Raw genomic sequence first — 26,679 nt, 5'->3', positions numbered from 1 at the left:
GCAAAGCCACAGCGGGTTATCTGCTGTGTCCACCGAGGGGATCAAATCCCTGATTTTAGCGTTATAAATCCGTAGACTTACTGCTGTACTAGCAGGAGACAATGAACAAACAGTAACAAAAAAACTGAAAATATAAATATGACACACTATTATTAAAATTCTCACTGTATTTCATTATGATTCAGTTTTATGTTAAGAGAGATGTTTCTTAAATTAATTCCATCTTATCTAAACCTGTACTTTAGAATAAAGATTTATATAATTTTTTTAAATGGTAACATAAAATTCAGAACGTTAGTTGTGAAAACTTTTACCACCATTTTTAGTATATTTTAAGGTGTTTTTTTGTAAGATTTCAAACTATCATTGCTTCAATTATCATATTCAAGGCTTGACTCTTTCTCTTAATTATCAAATACAGGACATATTTCACTCTTTATATCTATGTATCTTGGTACAGCAAGTCTCTGAGGTCTTGAAATTTGAGGAATAAGTGTCTACGATTGTTTTGTCTGCTACAAGCTATGTTTGTTTGTTTGAAGTTGACCACAAAGCAACACAATGGACTATTTGTACTCTGTGTACCACGGGTATCAAACGCGGTTTCTAGTATTGTAAATCTGGAGACATGCCACTGCGCCACTGGGGAGAGTTTAGGTGTTTCTATTTGTTACAGCAACTGTCTAAGGTTTTTATACCTGTGAATTAACTGTCTTAGGTGTTTCATTCTGCTATAGCATTTGTCTTGGACGTTCCTATTTGTTACAGCATCTGTTTAGGATGTTTTTATCTGTATTAGATGGTAAAGTGAGCTGACTAATTTACTTTTAATCAAGAGCTTGTGAGTGGATTAAAAATACCACTCTTACATGTTAACTTGTGCGATCTAACCTTTTTACCTAAACCGAGCAGGTAAAGAGTTCTATGTCGTTCTTCATGAGGAGAAAGTAGGTAAAATACTTTCTTACCAAACTTCGTCTAAAACAAGCAGATAAATAGTCACTTACTGTTCTTCTACTGGAGTGAAAAGAAAACTACTTCTTACCGTTCTCACCAGAAAGGAGCAGGAAAACAGTTCCTTACCACTCTTCATCAGGTGCCCTTTCATTAAAACAGTTTATTATTACTCTTCATAAGGTGCCCTTTCATTAAAACAGTTTCCTACCACTCTTGATCAGGTGCCCTTTCATTACAACAGTTCCTTACCACTCTTCATCAGGTGCCCTTTCATTAAAACAATTCCTTACCACTCTTCATCAGGTGCTTTTTCATTACAACAGTTTATTATTACTCTTCATAAGGTGCCCTTTCATTAAAACAGTTCCTACCACTCTTCATCAGGTGCCCTTTCATTAAAACAATTCCTTACCACTCTTCATCAGGTGCTTTTTCATTACAACAGTTTATTATTACTCTTCATAAGGTGCCCTTTCATTAAAACAGTTCCTTACCACTCTTCATCAGGTGCCCTTTCATTAAAACAGTTCCTTACCACTCTTCATCAGGTGCCCTTTCATTACAACAGTTCCTTACCACTCTTCATCAGGTGCCCTTTCATTAAAACAGTTCCTTACCACTCTTCATCAGGTGCCCTTTCATTAAAACAGTTCCTTACCACTCTTCATCAGGTGCCCTTTCATTACAACAGTTCCTTTCCACTCTTCATCAGGTGCCCTTTCATTACAACAGTTCCTTACCACTCTTCATCAGGTGCCCTTTCATTAAAACAATTCCTTACCACTCTTCATCAGGTGCTTTTTCATTACAACAGTTCCTTACCACTCTTCATCAGGTGCCCTTTCATTACAACAGTTCCTTACCACTCTTCATCAGGTGCCCTTTCATTAAAACAATTCCTTACCACTCTTCATCAGGTGCTTTTTCATTACAACAGTTCCTTACCACTCTTCATCAGGTGCCCTTTCATTACAACAGTTCCTACCACTCTTCATCAGGTGCCCTTTCATTAAAACAGTTCCTTACCACTCTTCATCAGGTGCCCTTTCATTACAACAGTTCCTTACCACTCTTCATCAGGTGCTTTTTCATTACAACAGTTCCTTACCACTCTTCATCAGGTGCCCTTTCATTACAACAGTTCCTTACCACTCTTCATCAGGTGCCCTTTCATTAAAACAGTTCCTTACCACTCTTCATCAGGTGCTTTTTCATTACAACAGTTTATTATTGCTCTTCATAAGGTGCCCTTTCATTAAAACAATTCCTTACCACTCTTCATCAGGTGCCCTTTCATTAAAACAGTTTATTATTACTCTTCATAAGGTGCCCTTTCATTAAAACAGTTCCTTACCACTCTTCATCAGGTGCCCTTTCATTACAACAGTTCCTTACCACTCTTCATCAGGTGCCCTTTCATTAAAACAGTTTCCTACCACTCTTGATCAGGCGCCCTTTCATTAAAACAGTTCCTTACCACTCTTCATCAGGTGCCCTTTCATTAAAACAATTCCTTACCACTCTTCATCAGGTGCTTTTTCATTACAACAGTTTATTATTACTCTTCATAAGGTGCCTTTTCATTAAAACAATTCCTTACCACTCTACATCAGGTGCCCTTTCATTAAAACAGTCCCTTAACACTCTTTATCAGGTGCCCTTTCATTAAAACAGTTCCTTACCACTCTTGATCAGGTGCCCTTTCATTAAAACAATTCCTTACCACTCTTCATCAGGTGCTTTTTCATTACAACAGTTCCTTACCACTCTTCATCAGGTGCTTTTTCATTACAACAGTTCCTTACCACTCTTCATCAGGTGCCCTTTCATTAAAACAGTTCCTTACCACTCTTCATCAGGTGCCCTTTCATTAAAACAGTTCCTTACCACTCTTCATCAGGTGCCCTTTCATTACAACAGTTTCTTACTGCTCTTCATCAGGTGCCCTTTCATTAAAACAGTTTCCTACCACTCTTGATCAGGTGCCCTTTCATTAAAACAGTTCCTACCACTCTTCATCAGGTGCCCTTTCATTACAACAGTTCCTTACCACTCTTCATCAGGTGCCCTTTCATTAAAACAGTTCCTTACCACTCTTCATCAGGTGCTTTTCATTACAACAGTTCCTTACCACTCTTCATCAGGTGCTTTTTCATTACAACAGTTCCTTACCACTCTTCATCAGGTGCCCTTTCATTACAACAGTTCCTTACCACTCTTCATCAGGTGCCCTTTCATTAAAACAATTCCTTACCACTCTTCATCAGGTGCTTTTTCATTACAACAGTTTATTATTGCTCTTCATAAGGTGCCCTTTCATTAAAACAGTTCCTTACCACTCTTCATCAGGTGCCCTTTCATTAAAACAGTTTATTATTACTCTTCATAGGTGCCCTTTCATTAAAACAGTTCCTTACCACTCTTCATCAGGTGCCCTTTCATTACAACAGTTCCTTACCACTCTTCATCAGGTGCCCTTTCATTAAAACAGTTTCCTACCACTCTTGATCAGGCGCCCTTTCATTAAAACAGTTCCTTACCACTCTTCATCAGGTGCCCTTTCATTAAAACAATTCCTTACCACTCTTCATCAGGTGCTTTTTCATTACAACAGTTTATTATTACTCTTCATAAGGTGCCCTTTCATTAAAACAATTCCTTACCACTCTACATCAGGTGCCCTTTCATTAAAACAGTCCCTTACCACTCTTTATCAGGTGCCCTTTCATTAAAACAGTTCCTTACCACTCTTGATCAGGTGCCCTTTCATTAAAACAATTCCTTACCACTCTTCATCAGGTGCTTTTTCATTACAACAGTTCCTTACCACTCTTCATCAGGTGCTTTTTCATTACAACAGTTTATTATTACTCTTCATAAGGTGCCCTTTCATTAAAACAGTTTATTATTACTCTTCATAAGGTGCCCTTTCATTAAAACAGTTCCTTACCACTCTTCATCAGGTGCCCTTTCATTACAACAGTTCCTTACCACTCTTCATCAGGTGCCCTTTCATTAAAACAGTTTCCTACCACTCTTGATCAGGTGCCCTTTCATTAAAACAGTTCCTTACCACTCTTCATCAGGTGCCCTTTCATTAAAACAGTTCCTTACCACTCTTCATCAGGTGCTTTTTCATTACAACAGTTTATTACCACTCTTCATCAGGTGCCCTTTCATTAAAACAGTTCCTTACCACTCTTCATCAGGTGCCCTTTCATTAAAACAGTTCCTTACCACTCTTCATCAGGTGCCCTTTCATTAAAACAGTTCCTTACCACTCTTCATCAGGTGCTTTTTCATTACAACAGTTCCTTACCACTCTTCATCAGGTGCCCTTTCATTACAACAGTTCCTTACCACTCTTCATCAGGTGCCCTTTCATTAAAACAATTCCTTACCACTCTTCATCAGGTGCTTTTTCATTACAACAGTTCCTTACCACTCTTCATCAGGTGCTTTTTCATTACAACAGTTCCTTACCACTCTTCATCAGGTGCCCTTTCATTAAAACAGTTCCTTACCACTCTTCATCAGGTGCCCTTTCATTAAAACAGTTCCTTACCACTCTTCATCAGGTGCCCTTTCATTACAACAGTTTCTTACTGCTCTTCATCAGGTGCCCTTTCATTAAAACAGTTTCCTACCACTCTTGATCAGGTGCCCTTTCATTAAAACAGTTCCTTACCACTCTTCATCAGGTGCCCTTTCATTACAACAGTTCCTTACCACTCTTCATCAGGTGCCCTTTCATTAAAACAGTTCCTTACCACTCTTCATCAGGTGCTTTTTCATTACAACAGTTCCTTACCACTCTTCATCAGGTGCTTTTCATTACAACAGTTCCTTACCACTCTTCATCAGGTGCCCTTTCATTAAAACAATTCCTTACCACTCTTCATCAGGTGCTTTTTCATTACAACAGTTCCTTACCACTCTTCATCAGGTGCTTTTTCATTACAACAGTTCCTTACCACTCTTCATAAGGTGCCCTTTCATTAAAACAGTTCCTTACCACTCTTCATCAGGTGCCCTTTCATTACAACAGTTTCTTACTGCTCTTCATCAGGTGCCCTTTCATTAAAACAGTTCCTTACCACTCTTCATCAGGTGCCCTTTCATTGAAACAGTTCCTTACCACTCTTCATCAGGTGCCCTTTCATTAAAACAATTCCTTAGCACTCTTCATCAGGTGCCCTTTCATTAAAACAGTTTCTTACTGCTCTTCATCAGGTGCCCTTTCATTAAAACAGTTCCTTACCACTCTTCATCAGGTGCCCTTTCATTAAAACAGTTCCTTACCACTTTTCATCAGGTGCCCTTTCATTAAAACAGTTCCTTACCACTCTTCATCAGGTGCCCTTTCATTAAAACAGTTTCTTACCACTCTTCATCAGGTGCCCTTTCATTAAAACAGTTTCTTACTGCTCTTCATCAGGTGCCCTTTCATTGAAACAGTTCCTTACCACTCTTCATCAGGTGCCCTTTCATTAAAACAATTCCTTAGCACTCTTCATCAGGTGCCCTTTCATTAAAACAGTTTCTTACTGCTCTTCATCAGGTGCCCTTTCATTAAAACAGTTCCTTACCACTCTTCATCAGGTGCCCTTTCATTAAAACAGTTCCTTACTACTCTTCATCAGGTGCCCTTTCATTAAAACAGTTTCTTACCACTCTTAATCAGGTGCCCTTTCATTAAAACAGTTTCTTACTGCTCTTCATCAGGTGCCCTTTCATTAAAACAGTTCCTTACCACTCTTCATCAGGTGCCCTTTCATTAAAACAGTTTCTTACTGCTCTTCATCAGGTGCCCTTTCATTAAAACAGTTCTTTACCACTCTTCATCAGGTGCCCTTTAATTAAAACAGTTCCTTACCACTCTTCATCAGGCGCTTTTTCATTAAAACAATTCCTTACTGCTCTTCATCAGGTGCCCTTTCATTAAAACAGTTTCTTACTGCTCTTCATCAGGTGCCCTTTCATTAAAACAGTTTCTTACTGCTCTTCATCAGGTGCCCTTTCATTAAAACAGTTTCTTACCACTCTTCATCAGGTGCCCTTTCATTAAAACAGTTTCTTACTGCTCTTCATCAGGTGCCCTTTAATTAAAACAGTTCCTTACCACTCTTCATCAGGCGCTTTTTCATTAAAACAATTCCTTACTGCTCTTGATCAGGTGCCCTTTCATTAAAACAGTTCCTTACCACTCTTGATCAGGTGCTTTTTCATTACAACAGTTCCTTACCACTCTTCATCAGGTGCCCTTTCATTACAACAGTTCCTTACCACTCTTCATCAGGTGCCCTTTCATTAAAACAATTCCTTACCACTCTTCATCAGGTGCTTTTTCATTACAACAGTTCCTTACCACTCTTCATCAGGTGCTTTTTCATTACAACAGTTTCTTACCACTCTTCATCAGGTGCCCTTTCATTACAACAGTTCCTTACCACTCTTCATCAGGTGCCCTTTCATTAAAACAATTCCTTACCACTCTTCATCAGGTGCTTTTCATTACAACAGTTCCTTACCACTCTTCATCAGGTGCTTTTTCCATACAACAGTTCCTTACCACTCTTCATCAGGTGCTTTTTCATTACAACAGTTCCTTACCACTCTTCATCAGGTGCCCTTTCATTACAACAGTTCCTTACCACTCTTCATCAGGTGCCCTTTCATTAAAACAATTCCTTACCACTCTTCATCAGGTGCTTTTTCATTACAACAGTTCCTTACCACTCTTCATAAGGTGCCCTTTCATTACAACAGTTCCTTACCACTCTTCATCAGGTGCCCTTTCATTAAAACAATTCCTTACCACTCTTCATCAGGTGCTTTTCATTACAACAGTTCCTTACCACTCTTCATCAGGTGCTTTTTCATTACAACAGTTCCTTACCACTCTTCATAAGGTGCCCTTTCATTAAAACAGTTCCTTAACACTCTTGATCAGGTGCCCTTTCATTAAAACAGTTCCTTACCACTCTTCATCAGGTGCCCTTTCATTACAACAGTTTCTTACTGCTCTTCATCAGGTGCCCTTTCATTAAAACAGTTTCAGTTACCACTCTTGATCAGGTGCCCTTTCATTAAAACAATTCCTTACCACTCTTCATCAGGTGCTTTTTCATTACAACAGTTTATTATTACTCTTCATAAGGTGCCCTTTCATTAAAACAGTTTCCTACCACTCTTGATCAGGTGCCCTTTCATTAAAACAGTTCCTTACCACTCTTCATCAGGTGCCCTTTCATTACAACAGTTCCTTACCACTCTTCATCAGGTGCCCTTTCATTAAAACAATTCCTTACCACTCTTCATCAGGTGCTTTTTCATTACAACAGTTCCTTACCACTCTTCATCAGGTGCTTTTTCATTACAACAGTTCCTTACCACTCTTCATAAGGTGCCCTTTCATTAAAACAGTTCCTTACCAGTCTTCATCAGGTGCCCTTTCATTACAACAGTTTCTTACTGCTCTTCATCAGGTGCCCTTTCATTAAAACAGTTTCCTACCACTCTTGATCAGGTGCCCTTTCATTAAAACAATTCCTTACCACTCTTCATCAGGTGCTTTTTCATTACAACAGTTCCTTACCACTCTTCATCAGGTGCTTTTTCATTACAACAGTTCCTTACCACTCTTCATCAGGTGCCCTTTCATTGAAACAGTTCCTTACCACTCTTCATCAGGTGCCCTTTCATTAAAACAATTCCTTACCACTCTTCATCAGGTGCCCTTTCATTAAAACAGTTTCTTACCGCTCTTCATCAGGTGCCCTTTCATTAAAACAGTTCCTTACCACTCTTCATCAGGTGCCCTTTCATTAAAACAGTTCCTTACCATTCTTCATCAGGTGCCCTTTCATTAAAACAGTTTCTTACCACTCTTAATCAGGTGCCCTTTCATTACAACAGTTCCTTACCACTCTTCATCAGGTGCCCTTTCATTAAAACAATTCCTTACCACTCTTCATCAGGTGCTTTTTCATTACAACAGTTCCTTACCACTCTTCATCAGGTGCCCTTTCATTACAACAGTTCCTTACCACTCTTCATCAGGTGCCCTTTCATTAAAACAATTCCTTACCACTCTTCATCAGGTGCTTTTTCATTACAACAGTTCCTTACCACTCTTCATCAGGTGCTTTTTCATTACAACAGTTCCTTACCACTCTTCATCAGGTGCCCTTTCATTACAACAGTTCCTTACCACTCTTCATCAGGTGCCCTTTCATTAAAACAATTCCTTACCACTCTTCATCAGGTGCTTTTTCATTACAACAGTTCCTTACCACTCTTCATAAGGTGCCCTTTCATTACAACAGTTCCTTACCACTCTTCATCAGGTGCCCTTTCATTAAAACAATTCCTTACCACTCTTCATCAGGTGCTTTTTTATTACAACAGTTCCTTACCACTCTTCATCAGGTGCTTTTTCATTACAACAGTTCCTTACCACTCTTCATAAGGTGCCCTTTCATTAAAACAGTTCCTTACCACTCTTGATCAGGTGCCCTTTCATTAAAACAGTTCATACCACTCTTCATCAGGTGCCCTTTCATTACAACAGTTTCTTACTGCTCTTCATCAGGTGCCCTTTCATTAAAACAGTTTCCTACCACTCTTGATCAGGTGCCCTTTCATTAAAACAATTCCTTACCACTCTTCATCAGGTGCTTTTTCATTACAACAGTTTATTATTACTCTTCATAAGGTGCCCTTTCATTAAAACAGTTTCCTACCACTCTTGATCAGGTGCCCTTTCATTAAAACAGTTCCTTACCACTCTTCATCAGGTGCCCTTTCATTACAACAGTTCCTTACCACTCTTCATCAGGTGCCCTTTCATTAAAACAATTTCTTACCACTCTTCATCAGGTGCTTTTTCATTACAACAGTTCCTTACCACTCTTCATCAGGTGCTTTTTCATTACAACAGTTCCTTACCACTCTTCATAAGGTGCTCTTTCATTAAAACAGTTCCTTACCACTCTTCATCAGGTGCTTTTTCATTACAACAGTTCCTTACCACTCTTCATAAGGTGCCCTTTCATTAAAACAGTTCCTTACCACTCTTGATCAGGTGCCCTTTCATTAAAACAGTTCCTTACCACTCTTCATCAGGTGCCCTTTCATTACAACAGTTTCTTACTGCTCTTCATCAGGTGCCCTTTCATTAAAACAGTTTCCTACCACTCTTGATCAGGTGCCCTTTCATTAAAACAATTCCTTACCACTCTTCATCAGGTGCTTTTTCATTACAACATTTTATTATTACTCTTTATAAGGTGCCCTTTCATTAAAACAGTTTCCTACCACTCTTGATCAGGTGCCCTTTCATTAAAACAGTTCCTTACCACTCTTCATCAGGTGCCCTTTCATTACAACAGTTCCTTACCACTCTTCATCAGGTGCCCTTTCATTAAAACAATTCTTACCACTCTTCATCAGGTGCTTTTCATTACAACAGTTCCTTACCACTCTTCATCAGGTGCTTTTTCATTACAACAGTTCCTTACCACTCTTCATAAGGTGCCCTTTCATTAAAACAGTTCCTTACCACTCTTCATCAGGTGCCCTTTCATTACAACAGTTTCTTACTGCTCTTCATCAGGTGCCCTTTCATTAAAACAGTTTCCTACCACTCTTGATCAGGTGCCCTTTCATTAAAACAATTCCTTACCACTCTTCATCAGGTGCTTTTTCATTACAACAGTTCCTTACCACTCTTCATCAGGTGCTTTTTCATTACAACAGTTCCTTACCACTCTTCATCAGGTGCCCTTTCATTGAAACAGTTCCTTACCACTCTTCATCAGGTGCCCTTTCATTAAAACAATTCCTTACCACTCTTCATCAGGTGCCCTTTCATTAAAACAGTTTCTTACAGCTCTTCATCAGGTGCCCTTTCATTAAAAAAGTTCCTTACCACTCTTCATCAGGTGCCCTTTCATTAAAACAGTTCCTTACCACTCTTCATCAGGTGCCCTTTCATTAAAACAGTTTCTTACCACTCTTCATCAGGTGCCCTTTCATTAAAACAGTTTCTTACTGCTCTTCATCAGGTGCCCTTTCATTAAAACAGTTTCTTACTGCTCTTCATCAGGTGCCCTTTCATTAAAACAGTTCCTTACCACTCTTCATTAGGTGCCCTTTCATTAAAACAGTTTCTTACTGCTCTTCATCAGGTGCCCTTTCATTAAAACAGTTCCTTACCACTCTTCATCAGGCGCTTTTTCATTAAAACAATTCCTTACTGCTCTTCATCAGGTGCCCTTTCATTAAAACAGTTTCTTACTGCTCTTCATCAGGTGCCCTTTCATTAAAACAGTTTCTTACCACTCTTCATCAGGTGCCCTTTCATTAAAACAGTTTCTTACTGCTCTTCATCAGGTGCCCTTTAATTAAAACAGTTCCTTACCACTCTTCATCAGGCGCTTTTTCATTAAAACAATTCCTTACTGCTCTTGATCAGGTGCCCTTTCATTAAAACAGTTCCTTATTACTCTTGATCAGGTGCTTTTTCATTACAACAGTTCCTTACCACTCTTCATCAGGTGCCCTTTCATTACAACAGTTCCTTACCACTCTTCATCAGGTGCCCTTTCATTAAAACAATTCCTTACCACTCTTCATCAGGTGCTTTTTCATTACAACAGTTCCTTACCACTCTTCATCAGGTGCTTTTTCATTACAACAGTTCCTTACCACTCTTCATCAGGTGCCCTTTCATTAAAACAATTCCTTACCACTCTTCATCAGGTGCTTTTTCATTACAACAGTTTATTATTACTCTTCATAAGGTGCCCTTTCATTAAAACAATTCCTTACCACTCTTCATCAGGTGCCCTTTCATTAAAACAGTTTATTATTACTCTTCATAAGGTGCCCTTTTATTAAAACAGTTCCTTACCACTCTTCATCAGGTGCTTTTTCATTACAACAGTTCCTTACCACTCTTCATCAGGTGCCCTTTCATTACAACAGTTCCTTACCACTCTTCATCAGGTGCCCTTTCATTAAAACAATTCCTTACCACTCTTCATCAGGTGCTTTTTCATTACAACAGTTCCTTACCACTCTTCATCAGGTGCTTTTTCATTACAACAGTTCCTTACCACTCTTCATCAGGTGCCCTTTCATTAAAACAGTTCCTTACCACTCTTCATCAGGTGCCCTTTCATTAAAACAATTCCTTACCACTCTTCATCAGGTGCTTTTTCATTACAACAGTTCCTTACCACTCTTCATCAGGTGCTTTTTCATTACAATAGTTCCTTACCACTCTTCTTCAGGTGCTTTTTCATTACAACAGTTCCTTACCACTCTTCATCAGGTGCCCTTTCATTACAACAGTTCCTTACCACTCTTTATCAGGTGCCCTTTCATTAAAACAATTCCTTACCACTCTTCATCAGGTGCTTTTTCATTACAACAGTTTATTATTACTCTTCATAAGGTGCCCTTTCATTAAAACAGTTTCCTACCACTCTTGATCAGGTGCCCTTTCATTAAAACAGTTCCTTACCACTCTTCATCAGGTGCCCTTTCATTACAACAGTTCCTTACCCCTCTTCATCAGGTGCCCTTTCATTAAAACAATTCCTTACCACTCTTCATCAGGTGCTTTTTCATTACAACAGTTCCTTACCACTCTTCATCAGGTGCTTTTTCATTACAACAGTTCCTTACCACTCTTCATCAGGTGCCCTTTCATTAAAACAGTTCCTTACCACTCTTCATCAGGTGCCCTTTCATTACAACAGTTTCTTACTGCTCTTGATCAGGTGCCCTTTCATTAAAACAGTTTCCTACCACTCTTGATCAGGTGCCCTTTCATTAAAACAATTTTTTACCACTCTTCATCAGGTGCTTTTTCATTACAACAGTTCCTTACCACTCTTCATCAGGTGCTTTTTCATTACAACAGTTCCTTACCACTCTTCATCAGGTGCCCTTTCATTGAAACAGTTCCTTACCACTCTTCATCAGGTGCCCTTTCATTAAAACAATTCCTTACCACTCTTCATCAGGTGCCCTTTCATTAAAACAGTTTCTTACTGCTCTTCATCAGGTGCCCTTTCATTAAAACAGTTCCTTACCACTCTTCATCAGGTGCCCTTTCATTAAAACAGTTCCTTACCACTCTTCATCAGGTGCCCTTTCATTAAAACAGTTTCTTATTACTCTTCATCAGGTGCCCTTTCATTAAAACAGTTTCTTACTGCTCTTCAACAGGTGCCCTTTCATTAAAACAGTTTCTTACTGCTCTTCATCAGGTACCCTTTCATTAAAACAGTTCCTTACCACTCTTCATCAGGTGCCCTTTCATTAAAACAGTTTCTTACTGCTCTTCATCAGGTGCCCTTTCATTAAAACAGTTCCTTACCACTCTTCATCAGGTGCCCTTTAATTAAAACAGTTCCTTACCACTCTTCATCAGGCGCTTTTTCATTAAAACAATTCCTTACTGCTCTCATCAGGTGCCCTTTCATTAAAACAGTTTCTTACCACTCTTCATCAGGTGCCCTTTCATTAAAACAGTTTCTTACTGCTCTTCATCAGGTGCCCTTTCATTAAAACAGTTTCTTACCACTCTTCATCAGGTGCTTTTCATTAAAACAGTTTCTTACCACTCTTCATCAGGTGCCCTTTCATTAAAACAGTTCCTTACCACTCTTCATCAGGTGCTTTTCATTAAAACAGTTCCTTACTACTCTTCATCAGGTGCCCTTTCATTAAAACAGTTCTTACTTCTCTTCATCAGGTGCCCTTTCATTAAAACAGTTCCTTACTGCTCTTCATCAGGTGCCCTTTCATTAAAACAGTTTCTTACCACTCTTCATCAGGTGCCCTTTCATTAAAACAGTTCTTACCACTCTTCATCAGGTGCCCTTTAATTAAAACAGTTCCTTACCACTCTTCATCAGGTGCCCTTTTCATTAAAACAGTTCCTTACTGCTCTTGATCAGGTGCCCTTTCATTAAAACAGTTCCTACCACTCTTGATCAGGTGCTTTTCATTAAAACAGTTCCTTACCACTCTTCATCAGGTGCCCTTTCATTACAACAGTTTTTTACCACTCTTCATCAGGTGCCCTTTCATTAAAACAATTCCTTACCACTCTTCATCAGGTGCCCTTTCATTAAAACAGTTCCTTACCACTCTTCATCAGGTGCCCTTTCATTAAAACAGTTCCTTACCACTCTTCATCAGGTGCCCTTTCATTAAAACAGTTCCTTACCACTCTTCATCAGGTGCTTTTTCATTAAAACAGTTTATTACCACTCTTCATCAGGTGCCCTTTCATTAAAACAGTTCCTTACCACTCTTCATCAGGTGCCCTTTCATTAAAACAGTTTATTACCACTCTTCATCAGGTGCCCTTTCATTAAAACAGTTCCTTACCACTCTTCATCAGGTGCCCTTTCATTACAACAGTTCCTTACCACTCTTCATCAGGTGCCCTTTCATTAAAACAGTTTCCTACCACTCTTGATCAGGTGCCCTTTCATTAAAACAGTTCCTTACCACTCTTCATCAGGTGCCCTTTCATTAAAACAATTCCTTACCACTCTTCATCAGGTGCTTTTTCATTACAACAGTTTATTATTACTCTTCATAAGGTGCCCTTTCATTAAAACAATTCCTTACCACTCTTCATCAGGTGCCCTTTCATTAAAACAGTCCCTTACCACTCTTTATCAGGTGCCCTTTCATTAAAACAGTTCCTTACCACTCTTGATCAGGTGCCCTTTCATTAAAACAGTTCCTTACCACTCTTCATCAGGTGCTTTTCATTACAACAGTTCCTTACCACTCTTCATCAGGTGCTTTTCATTACAACAGTTTATTATTACTCTTCATAGGTGCCCTTTCATTACAACAGTTCCTACCACTCTTGATCAGGTGCCCTTTCATTAAAACAGTTCCTTACCACTCTTCATCAGGTGCCCTTTCATTAAAACAGTTCCTTACCACTCTTCATCAGGTGCCCTTTCATTAAAACAGTTCCTTACCACTCTTCATCAGGTGCCCTTTCATTACAACAGTTCCTACCACTCTTCATCAGGTGCCCTTTCATTAAAACAGTTCCTTACCACTCTTCATCAGGTGCTTTTCATTACAACAGTTCCTTACCACTCTTCATAAGGTGCCCTTTCATTACAACAGTTCCTTACCACTCTTTATCAGGTGCCCTTTCATTAAAACAGTTCCTTACCACTCTTCATCAGGTGCTTTTCATTACAACAGTTCCTTACCACTCTTCATAAGGTGCCCTTTCATTACAACAGTTCCTTACCACTCTTGATCAGGTGCCCTTTCATTAAAACAGTTCCTTACCACTCTTGATCAGGTGCTTTTTCATTAAAACAGTTCCTTACCACTCTTGATCAGGTGCTTTTTCATTAAAACAGTTCCTTACCACTCTTCATCAGGTGCCCTTTCATTAAAACAGTTCCTTACCACTCTTCATCAGGTGCCCTTTCATTACAACAGTTCCTTACCACTCTTCATCAGGTGCCCTTTCATTACAACAGTTCCTTACCACTCTTCATCAGGTGCCCTTTCATTAAAACAGTTCCTTACCACTCTTCATCAGGTGCCCTTTCATTAAAACAGTTCCTTACCACTCTTCATCAGGTGCTTTTTCATTACAACAGTTCCTTACCACTCTTCATAAGGTGCCCTTTCATTACAACAGTTCCTTACCACTCTTCATCAGGTGCCCTTTCATTACAACAGTTCCTTACCACTCTTCATCAGGTGCCCTTTCATTACAACAGTTCCTTACCACTCTTCATCAGGTGCCCTTTCATTAAAACAGTTCCTTACCACTCTTCATCAGGTGCTTTTCATTACAACAGTTCCTTACCACTCTTGATCAGGTGCTTTTTCATTACAACAGTTCCTTACCACTCTTGATCAGGTGCCCTTTCATTACAACAGTTCCTTACCACTCTTCATCAGGTGCTTTTCATTACAACAGTTCCTTACCACTCTTCATCAGGTGCCCTTTCATTAAAACAGTTCCTTACCACTCTTCATCAGGTGCCCTTTCATTAAAACAGTTCCTTACCACTCTTCATCAGGTGCTTTTTCATTACAACAGTTCCTTACCACTCTTCATCAGGTGCTTTTTCATTACAACAGTTCCTTACCACTCTTCATCAGGTGCCCTTTCATTAAAACAGTTCCTTACCACTCTTCATCAGGTGCCCTTTCATTAAAACAGTTCCTTACCACTCTTCATCAGGTGCCCTTTCATTAAAACAGTTCCTTACCACTCTTCATCAGGTGCCCTTTCATTAAAACAGTTCCTTACCACTCTTGATCAGGTGCCCTTTCATTAAAACAGTTCCTTACCACTCTTGATCAGGTGCCCTTTCATTAAAACAGTTCCTTACCACTCTTGATCAGGTGCCCTTTCATTAAAACAGTTTCTTACTGCTCTTCATCAGGTGCCCTTTCATTAAAACAGTTTCTTACTGCTCTTCATCAGGTGCCCTTTTATTAAAACAGTTCCTTACCACTCTTCATCAGGTGCCCTTTCATTAAAACAGTTTCTTACTGCTCTTCATCAGGTGCCCTTTCATTAAAACAGTTCCTTACCACTCTTCATCAGGTGCCCTTTCATTAAAACAGTTCCTTACCACTCTTCATCAGGTGCTTTTTCATTAAAACAGTTCCTTACCACTCTTCATCAGGTGCCCTTTCATTAAAACAGTTTCTTACCACTCTTCATCAGGTGCCCTTTCATTAAAACAGTTCCTTACCACTCTTCATCAGGTGCCCTTTCATTAAAACAGTTCCTTACCACTCTTCATCAGGTGCCCTTTCATTAAAACAGTTCCTTACCACTCTTCATCAGGTGCCCTTTCATTAAAACAGTTCCTTACCACTCTTGATCAGGTGCCCTTTCATTAAAACAGTTCCTTACCACTCTTGATCAGGTGCCCTTTCATTAAAACAGTTCCTTACTGCTCTTCATCAGGTGCCCTTTCATTAAAACAGTTTCTTACTGCTCTTCATCAGGCGCCCTTTCATTACAACAGTTCCTTACCACTCTTCATCAGGTGCCCTTTCATTAAAACAGTTCCTTACCACTCTTCATCAGGTGCTTTTTCATTAGTGCTCGTAACATAGAAGTGGATGTTTTCCAAAAGTGCTTAATTTAAGATTGACTGTAGAGTTAAAAGTATTTTCTTCTATGTACTTCTTTAAATGGTCTCGAAGACATTTGTTTTTTTAATTTCTTTTTAAAGGGAATGAAGTTAACTAAGAAGGTTTGAGGTGAAATTGTTACGAATAAATATCCTACCAACCCACGTGGCAGTAATTACAGACCAGCTATAACTTTGAATATTTAGTAACTTCTTGTCAGGTGATCTTTCCTTACAACAGCGCCTTACCATGCGATTTCTTGAAATGTGTGTTAGGTTTAGTTTGACCTATTACATTTAATAAATAGAAACAGAACAATTATTGACAAAGTGCATTAAACAATAATCTTTCGCTTTGGAGAAATTCAGACAAACAGTTTTATACACCTAATAACGTAATTTGTTTTTTTCACTTTTATTATTACAGTTGAACAAGTGAAAAAGACCCCAGAAGTTCGGGAAAAATTTATATCAGCAGCCAAGCATTACACGTAAGTTATTCCTTTTTTCAACAGAAGAAATAAATATCCTTAGGAAATCTATTTATGTACACATCTATTAAGCCTAATAATTTATGCATGAAATTATCAAGTGTTTCGTTTTGAAGCTGACAAATTAATATAAGCTTTACTGACATGTTAATGGAGAAATCTTTATGTCACTGTATTAAACTTCTGTACAAAATTGTAAAGTTACTTTAGTTCTATTATCTCACGAAGTAATACATTTTGTAATTAGCCAATCGAAACCATCAGGATTCATCATAACGTTAAGAACAGTTTGGGCTTATAAACAAACAAAAAGCATAATAAAATGTTGTATTCGAAATCTTGCTTTAACTATACACTGTTTTATTATTATTTTATTATTATAGCTTTTTATCTTTCTGATCTAAAATGTATTTTGAGTAAATACTTTGAGAACCAGACAGACTTCACTTGTGACAGTTTTGTCATTCGTAAAGAATTCGCTATAAATTATCTTTATTTACTTTCCTGAAACGTGTTTCAATAATGTTCAACCCATTAAGTTGTTTTTTTTTAAATCAATTCCTTATTTTTGTCGTTGGTACATTTTTTTTTTTAAATTTTAAAATAATATTTTATTCAATAAATCTACAGCAAAATTCCAAAACTAATTTTCTAGACCAAAGTCACAAATCCCGATTTTTAAGAAAGCATTTTTCCACACACTCGTTTTTTATGTAACATAACGACTATAAACATTAAACACGTGGCTTAACAATAAATAGATTTTGATCAAAAGAAGATTACTTTTTGTAACACAGCTAAAACCAACTGAGATGTCTTTAGTTATTAATATGAACTCATTGTTTGTAATGAATGTCATCTGCTATTTACTTCAATTTCCTTCCACCAACGCGTTTCGTCAAGATGCCAAGAATGCTTTGTGGTAATGAAATAACCATCTTTTTAGAGAAATAAATGAAGCCTCAGCCCAAATGGAGCTCAACTCTTTGGTATCTGCACCAGTTCAGTCCACAACTGATTCAGCAGGTGAGAGGTTCATTTTAAAGATGCCATATTAAAACACATAAAAAGATTTCAGAGAATGTGTTTATTACCCTTTAGTACTTATAAGCCATCGGACTTGTAATCTCTTATTGTGATATTTAAATACATTCACCTAAATGATTTCACAAAAATTGCTAGAGGAACTTTAGAAGACAAAAACAAATACATTAAGCTAATATATTCTTACAGCATCTGAGAGCAATGAAGACGGTGGTGTGCCATCCTGGTCTGATGCCTACAGCTCTGTGTTCGGCAGCGAAGACAGTTGTACAGGGACTATTGAAAAGTGGCCCACGTGCTTTTGGACGCAACTTAAAGTACTGTCCCAAAGAAATTTTCAAGAAGCACATGGCCGTATGCTATCTAGACTGAATTGGATACAGACTGTTGGCCTGGGAATTGTGAGTGGACTTCTCTGGTTTCAAGTGGAAAGAACGGAAACGAATCTATCTGACATTCAAGGATGGGTAAGTTCTGACATCTTTAAAATAGCGTATATCGTCGAGAGAAGGTTGATGCTACAAAAACATCTGGCACTCTGATCAACTGATATGGCACTTTAATTAACTGATACGAATGTAAAATTACTGATCTGGTCTAGTAGTCCATTTATGTTCCTGATAAACATTTTGAACCACAATTTTTATGATGAAAACATGCCCTAAGATTGACCATGTAAACTTATTAAGAAATTAGACACGTTTCTGAAGTTCTCTGATATCTCTGTAACAGCCAGGTAAGGTCATAACCCAATACCAAACACGTTAACATGTAGTATTTTGTAATGCAATAAAAAGTGAAGAATGAATTCTTACTTCAGCTCTCTAGAGGTTATTACAGTCTGTCACATTTATTTTAGATAGAGCTTGATTTCATGTTTCTTTCTTTGTCTAGATGTTCTTTAGCATGACTTATTGGATGCTGTTTGCATTGTTTGGAGCACTTACTTCATGTAAGTATGATAATTAGTCGAAATACAGGATGCTGTTTGCATTGTTTGGAGCACTTACTTCATGTAAGTATGATAATTAGTCGAAATACAGGATGCTGTTTGCATTGTTTGGAGCACTTCATGTAAGTGCGGTAATTAATCGAAATACAGGATGCTGTTTGCATTGTTTGGAGCACTTACTTCATGTAAGTATGATAATTAGCCTAAATAAAAAATGCTGTTTGCATTGTTCGGAGCACTTAATACGTGTAAGTACGATAATTAACCTAAATACAAGATGAAGTTTACATTGTTTGGAGCACTTACTTCTTATGAGTATAAGAATCGCTAATGGCTGTGTTATTTTAATATTTAGGATTACATTACTGTAAAAATGGTTATATTAAATGAGGATTAGTTCGTACTTTTTAATGATCAATATTTCCCGAATGTACATATCTAAAGTTAGAAGTTAACTAATATATTAACTTTTAGCGTATTACACTTGAAATGATATAAGTGGAAATTCTTACACAGTCCAACTATTGCATTAAATTCACTTGTTCATCAGAACTTTCAAACTTTTAAGCTCAAATACTACAGTTAAATCAAAATTAATTAAGTTACCACCATGTGTCGCTAAAAGCACCACACGTGTAAATTACTTTTTGCTCGTGTAATTCTTAAAATAATTTTATTTTGAAATTATCAAGAGCATAATCAGATGGAAATTTCTACGAATAGTAACCCTAAAATATGGCGACTTGTTGAATTCGATTCAGTATGAAATATAAAATATCTGAGAAAATTCTTCATCTTATTCTGAAACCGGTAAAGTACTTTATTATATAAAACAATAAAAAACTGAAAAAAAGTACAAAAATCCACAGTCATAAAACAATAGGTTTGAAAGAGTGCAAACGTGTTATTATTTTTACATACTTTAACCAATAGATGGCACTAGCTACCTTTGCTCTTTTTTTTGCAGTTCCGCCTGAAAGGGAAGTTATCAACAAAGAGAGATCGTCTGGGACGTACAGGTTGTCGGCTTATTATTTGGCTAAAATGATAGGAGAATTTCCTCTTATAGTCACTCTTCCGTCGGCATTTCATTTCATCTCTTACCCGATGTTAGGATTACATGATGGTTGGATTTTCTTGAGTCTATGGGGTTTTCTCCTTCTCAATACTGTTGTTGCTCAGGTAGGAAGGAAGTTGAAATCTAATCGTAGTAAATATTGAAATGTCCTAGCTACAATGTGGGGAAATGGATTTAATCTTGGACGAACAGCTTTATGTACAAGTTACCTGTAACACGGAGCAACGCGCATTTAATATCTCGCCCTTAGAACGCACGTGTTCAATATTTGCGAGAATAATAATCGTTTGTTTGGAATTTCGCGCAAAGCTACTCCAGGGCTATCTGTGCTAGCCGTTTCTAATTTAGCAGTGTAAGATTAGAGGGAAGGCAGCTAGTCATCACCACTCACCGCAAACTCTTGGGCTACTCTTTTACCAACGAAGAGTGGGATTGACCGTCACGTTATAACTCTTCCACGGCTTAAAGGGCGAGCATGTTTGGTGTGACGGGAATTCGAACTCGCGACCCTCAGGTTACGAGTCGAGTGTCTTAATTACCTGTCTTACATTGCTAAATTAGGGATGGCTAGTGCAGATAGCCCTCGCGTAGCTTTGCGTGAAAATTCAAAAACAAACAAACTAACAAAAAATTGTTTTTTCAGTGCAAAGTTGCACTATGGACTATCTGTTCTATGACGTCACAAAGATCTAACCATAAATGTTAGTGTTATAAGCTCCCAAGCTTATTGAGGAGGGATCAGATGGATATTCTATACAAATACGCCTTGTATTCCATCGCTTACGTTTGTTGTTTTGGCTACTGGATTTGCCCAGTGGCTAGAACTCTCAATTCACAATTTTTAGGCCTCGGAATCGAACACGTCACAACATGTTCACTCTCTCTGTCATAAGTGCGCTATAATGTGATAATTAACCCCAGTATTCGTTGGTAAAAGAATATCCCAAGAATTGGAGGTGGGTGGTGTTGACCAACTACCTTTTCTCCAGTCTATTACTTCAAAAATTAGAACGGCTAGTGCAGGTAGCCTTTAAGTAACGCCCCCCATTGTCACAGAGGTATGTCTGCGGACTCACAACGTTGAAAAATCGGGTTTTGATACCTGTGGTGAGAAAAGCATAAAAACTCTTTGTGTCGCTTTGTGTTTAACTATAAACAAACAAACCCTCAAATAGCTTTGCCCAAAATTCTACAAAACAAGCTACTGGATTATGATAGGTAAGCGTTTATTCTACTTCAGTCTTTATGTTTGAGTTTAATTTTCGATATAAAGAAAACAACTAATGGCTGACATTTAACAGACATAATATAAACCAAGAAATATATTTTTAAACTTACTTGGTGTCTTTAGAAGTCCGTCGAAGATAAAAAAAAAAGTGTTTAATATAACTTTCAAGTCCTTATATTAAGAGAATGCGTTTTTGATAAATTATTTAAAACATTATCTTATTAGTTGCTAGATGGCGCAATAATCAACCCGCGAAAAGCTGTTATCAGTTTCAGCAGGTACCCCGATTGTACAGCGCTATTATCCAGAGATTCATTCCACACGTAGACACAGTGGTTGGTCTAATGTTGGAATGATATTTTTATCCATTAAATACTTCCAGTTTTATGGCAGGCGTTTTATAGCTATATATACATATATTTGTATAATAAATTAAAAACAATAAAAGACGCTGCACTATTTGAGAAGATCCCAGCGTACAAGCTATAATGTGTAATGTAAAATGTACACTAGGTTTTGGATGTGACTGAAGGGCTCACATTACGGTGGGGATACACTGTCTATCGGTTTTAACCTCCATTCGCCAGTCTCACATAAAGAAATAAAATAAAGGAGTGGCAATAGATATAGAATTAGAAGGGCAAGATGGGGGTGTTGAAGCCCAGAACTATACCACCCTTCACTGCCTGTAGACAGTTATGGGAAGGTGGCTGGTCCCCAAAGCAAAGAAGAAGAAAAAAGTAATTGAAAAATAAGAATAAGAAAAATAGAATACTATCATTTGGGATAAATTAAAAACTTATCTCTTGAAGTTAGCATTCTAGTCCATAATATGGTAGAAAGGCACTAATTGATAGCGCAGAAAACGAATTATATTAGTATGAAGCATCCCATTCCAAGCTCCACCCAGTTATTAAGTCTACTGTGACTATCACACTTTAAACAAGCCATTATATGCGGTAAGCTGTGTATCCGTAGTGTACGTTTTATACCCCACATTATAACTTGTACGATGAGATCTTCTCAATTGGTGCAGCGTTTTGTACTTATTATTTTTATTTAATTTTTTTCGGCTTGTTTTTAAGTTATACGAAGTTAATATAATTAGTAAGAGGTTTAAATTTGCTGTTTTTAACGCAGTCCTTCCTTTTTATGAAGTATTTTTAAAGTTAAGTCGTCCAAAGAGGGCAGATTACCATAGTCTCTCAATAACTTTATTCGTGTATTATAAATTATTTTCTTCGTTTCCTTGTTGTTAAGAGCAAAGCTACATAGTGAGCTGGCTATCTGGGCTATGCCTACAGTTGACTATAGAAACTCCATTTTTAACCTTATAAGCCTTCAGACTCACCGCTGAGCAGTCGGGGGGTGGGGCTAAAAAATCCAAGATTAATGTCAAAACATTACATATCCATTGTGTTTTGGTGATCAAATGCTTTCAAATAAATTGCCTGAATCTCCTTGTAGTGCTCCTCCGGTGGAACAGCGGACTTATACTGCTAGAAAGCAGGTTTCGATACCCATGGTGAGCAAAGCACAGATAGACCTTTGTGTAGCTTTGTGCATAATACAAAAACAAACAATTTGTAGTTTGAAATCCTTACGAGTCTGAATATTTCTTCCATGTCGACGACCGTATAAAGTATCTCATTTTTGTTTCTTTTCAGAGTGTAGGACTGTTAGTGGGAGCTACCTGTGTTGACCTCCAGGTGTCAGTGACCGTCTCAGCATTATATTCCCTATCTACCATGTTGTTTGGAGGTTTCTATACCAAGTCGATACCTTCTTGGCTGATGTGGTTGCGATACCTTTCTATAGTTCATTATGCGTTTAGTAATATGCAGATGGTAGAATTTGGTGGTGGCGTACCAATACGGTATGTATAAACCCTTTGAAATAATGAACATTGTAGCATTCAGTGAAATTAAACACGCACATCCTGTTGATACATATATTAGCCTCCATGAGGTTTAACCTTCTGACGTATAAAGAAGGGGGCATTTCCTAAGTGACAATAGCGACTAAAAGCGAAACAACAAGTAATGATAATAAATTAATCAAAACGGTGCTTGTGCATATATAATATATGTATAATAACAAAGCTGAACACGATAAAATAATTGCGTAATAAAATTAATTAAGACTAGGGTTCAGCACTTTAAAAACTACACATGTTTCGGTGGCTTACGCCGCCATCTCCAGGAGTTAAAATCTGTTTAAAAAATACCGATCAGTGTAGAGTATTTGTAGCGCTCGTCCCTAGTTTTAATGAATTTTATTATACAATTTTTTTAACGTTGTACGCCTTTTAATTGAACATATAATAATAATAAATTAGAAGGTTGAGCACTGTGCTTAAATTATGTTTAAAAATGCTATAATAAGAGACAGAAATGTCGCCCCAAGTAAGCTTTTGCAGGAAGCGAAAAAACTATTTCGTGAAGGAAAATGAACCGAATTGTGCCAGAGTCATTTAATTCAATAAACCGCTCAACAGTTTAGAAGAATCTTTGAAAATAAATTATTCCGTAAAATAAAGGGTCATAATGATTGCCAAAGCCATTAACTTTAATAAACTACTCAAAAATGGAGAGGGTCCTAGAAAACGAAAGTTTATTCCTAAACTATGCGCAACCTGGAACTTTAATGATCATATTTGTAGCTAAATCTATGCTGTAACTACAGTGATTTCCCCCTTTTTTTTTTTTTTTTCAGCTGTGCTCCTCATTATTCCCAGTTTGAAGCTTGTCGTCATGGAAACAGCTCAGTAATTCTACTCGAAGACATCATTAATCACCAGGGAATGTGGCTCCCTCTATGGGCTAATACCATAATTTTGTTAATATTTTTATTTGCGTTCAGACTTATGGGGTATCTTATATTAAGATACATTCGAAAGCCTAGGTAAAATAGGAGTTCGATGTTTGGATGATGAAGCAGGCGCAGATGTAAATAATAACGTAATAATTTTTTAAACATTTTGAAAAACATGAAGCAAGAGTGTGTTGGACAGCAGTTACTGTCTGTTGAAGTATTCTTGCAAAGGTAATTGTTAATCACGTGTTGTGTTGCAGGTCATATCGTTTGACACAAAGTGCTGGTCTGTTGGTGCCAAAGTGAGAAATTTAAACTGGTTTAAAGCTAAGTTGTATCCTAATTTGGATATTGTGTGATATATTGATAGTCCACATTAGAAAAAAAAAACCAAGGACAAGTAATAAATAAATAAACATTCGTTTACTATTTTTAAAACGATTTTAAGTTCATTTCGTGATATTAAAATTATTGATTGGATGAGGTCAATTCGACTGCATACACCTTTAATATAAAACCCTCTACTGGATTTCTAGAGAATCATCAGGGTACTTGTAGTTAGTAAGTTGAAGTAATATAATCAGTTTATTTTACGCTCAGATATAACTACTTAAAAGTCACTCATTCAACAGCTTGCTTCCATTTATATCATATTTGCTTACAATACGCTACTGTTGGTCACTTGATTTCGCTGTGTGTGGTTTAATAAAATTTCAAGGAATATAAATTTAATGGGGCACTATAGTAAACAGAAAAAGGTTTTAGAATTTGCATAATTTGTTTCTGAGGAAATGCTTGGTTTTTTCAATGCAAAAAAAAACACACATTAAGAAGCGTTTTGATATAGGGTTAAATAGTAGCGTTGGTAACTTTCTCAACAAAAATGTAAGCCTTAATAACTGGTTGTTTTTTAATGTTGTTGTTATGTAAGCCTTAATAACTGGTTGTTTTTTAATGTTGTTATTATGTAAGCCTTAATAACTGGTTGTTTTTTAATGTTGTTGTTATGTAAGCCTAAATAACTGGTTGTTGTTTTCAATGTTGTTGTTATGCAAGCCTTAAGAACTGGTTGTTTTTTTCAATGTTGTTGTTATGTAAGCCTTAATAACTGGTTGTTGTTTTCAATGTTGTTGTTATGTAAGCCTAAATAACTGGTTGTTGTTTTCAATGTTATTGTTATGTAAGCCTTAATAACTGGTTGTTGTTTTTCTTCAATGTTGTTGTTATGTAAGCCTTAATAACTGGTTGTTTTTTTCAATGTTGTTATGTAAGCCTTAATAACTGGTTGTTGTTTTCAATGTTGTTGTTATGTAAGCCTTAATAACTGGTTGTTGTTTTCAATGTTGTTGTTATGTAAGCCTAAATAACTGGTTGTTGTTTTCAATGTTGTTGTTATGCAAGCCTTAAGAACTGGTTGTTTTTTCAATGTTGTTGTTATGTAAGCCTTAATAACTGGTTGTTGTTTTCAATGTTGTTGTTATGCAAGCCTTAAGAACTGGTTGTTTTTTTCAATGTTGTTATGTAAGCCTTAATAACTGGTTGTTGTTTTCAATGTTGTTGTTATGCAAGCCTTAAGAACTGGTTGTTTTTTTCAATGTTGTTGTTATGTAAGCCTTAATAACTGGTTGTTGTTTTCAATGTTGTTGTTATGTAAGCCTTAATAACTGGTTGTTGTTTTTTCAATGTTGTTGTTATGTAAGCCTTTATAACTGGTTGTTGTTTTTTCAATGTTGTTGTTATGTAAGCCTTAATAACTGGTTGTTGTTTTCAATGTTGTTGTTATGTAAGCCTTAATAACTGGTTGTTGTTTTTCTTTAATGTTGTTGTTATGTAAGTCTTAATAACTGGTTGTTGTTGTTTTCAATGTTGTTGTTATGCAAGCCTTAATAACTGGTTGTTGTTTTTTCAATGTTGTTATGTAAGCCTTAATAACTGGTTGTTGTTTTTCTTCAATGTTGTTGTTATGTAAGCCTTAATAACTGGTTGTTGTTGTTATGTAAGCCTTAATAACTGGTTGTTGTTTTTCTTCAATGTTGTTGTTATGTAAGCCTTAATAACTGGTTGTTGTTGTTATGTAAGCCTTCATAACTGGTTGTTGTTTTAGCGGTGCAAAGCTACAGGATCAGCAGAATATTGCTGTCTTCTGAGGAAATTAAACCCGGAATTTTAGCTTTGTAAATCCGTATATTTACCACTAGCCCACCGAGGGACATATTTGATATAATGTTGCAAGAGGTAGCATCCATTAATGTAAACTAGCCACGTATCTGTTCTGGTTTATACAAAACTAAACGTTTTCCCGTGTTTCATTTCAATATTTAAGTTTGATTTAGATCTCAAAATGATATTTGCATAATAATTCTTGTGCACGATTTTATTTTCTGTTTTCAATATGGTATGAAAACTTTTCTTAAGTCACCCTCATTGAATTTATTGCGGTTTTACACTTAGAACAAATGATTGAAGTTTTCTCTGCTATCAACTCCAAACATTTGCAGACATAAAACGAGTGAGTGAATTCACCTCAGTAATTCGCTAATTTGTGAGAATAAATGAATTAATTAGTCCCAGTGATCAACCCGGAGAGGTGATGAGTGGATTTACTCTGATCTGTCCTACGGTTGTGCATAAGAATGAATGAATTAATTTGTCCCAGTGATCAGAGAAGTGATGAGTGGATTTACTCTGACCTGTCCTACGGTTGTGTATGAGAATGAATTAATTTGTCCCAGTGATCAACCCGGAGAAGTGATGAGTGGATTTACTCTGATCTGTCCTACGGTTGTGCATGAGAATGAATGAATTAATTTGTCCCAGTGATCAATCCAGAGAAGTGATGAGTGGATTTACTCTGATCTGTCCTACGGTTGTGTATGAGAATGAATGAAATAATTTGTCTCTGTAATCAAATCAAAGAATTAAACAGATGGGTGGATTTACTGCGAATT

The 26,679-nt window shown here is 37.1% G+C and overlaps 1 pseudogene across 1 annotated transcript in view; it reads left to right on the top strand.

Annotated features, from left to right (window-relative positions):
- LOC143227855 (uncharacterized) overlaps window positions 1–24,122 on the top strand; it is a 47,691-nt pseudogene extending 23,569 nt beyond the window's left edge. Inside the window, exons 6-12 of the transcript XR_013015108.1 lie at window positions 16,552–16,615; window positions 17,562–17,641; window positions 17,849–18,126; window positions 18,554–18,611; window positions 19,579–19,793; window positions 22,585–22,793; window positions 23,633–24,122. The product of XR_013015108.1 is annotated as an uncharacterized LOC143227855 (transcript). The remainder of the gene's footprint in view (window positions 1–16,551; window positions 16,616–17,561; window positions 17,642–17,848; window positions 18,127–18,553; window positions 18,612–19,578; window positions 19,794–22,584; window positions 22,794–23,632) is intronic.
- The last annotated feature ends 2,557 nt before the right edge of the window (window positions 24,123–26,679 follow it).

The sequence above is a fragment of the Tachypleus tridentatus genome, chromosome 10 (genome assembly GCF_004210375.1).
Source record: "Tachypleus tridentatus isolate NWPU-2018 chromosome 10, ASM421037v1, whole genome shotgun sequence".
Lineage (NCBI taxonomy): Eukaryota > Metazoa > Arthropoda > Merostomata > Xiphosura > Limulidae > Tachypleus > Tachypleus tridentatus.
The sequence above is the reverse complement of the archived record's forward strand: the minus strand, read 5'-3'. Positions and strand labels throughout refer to the sequence as shown.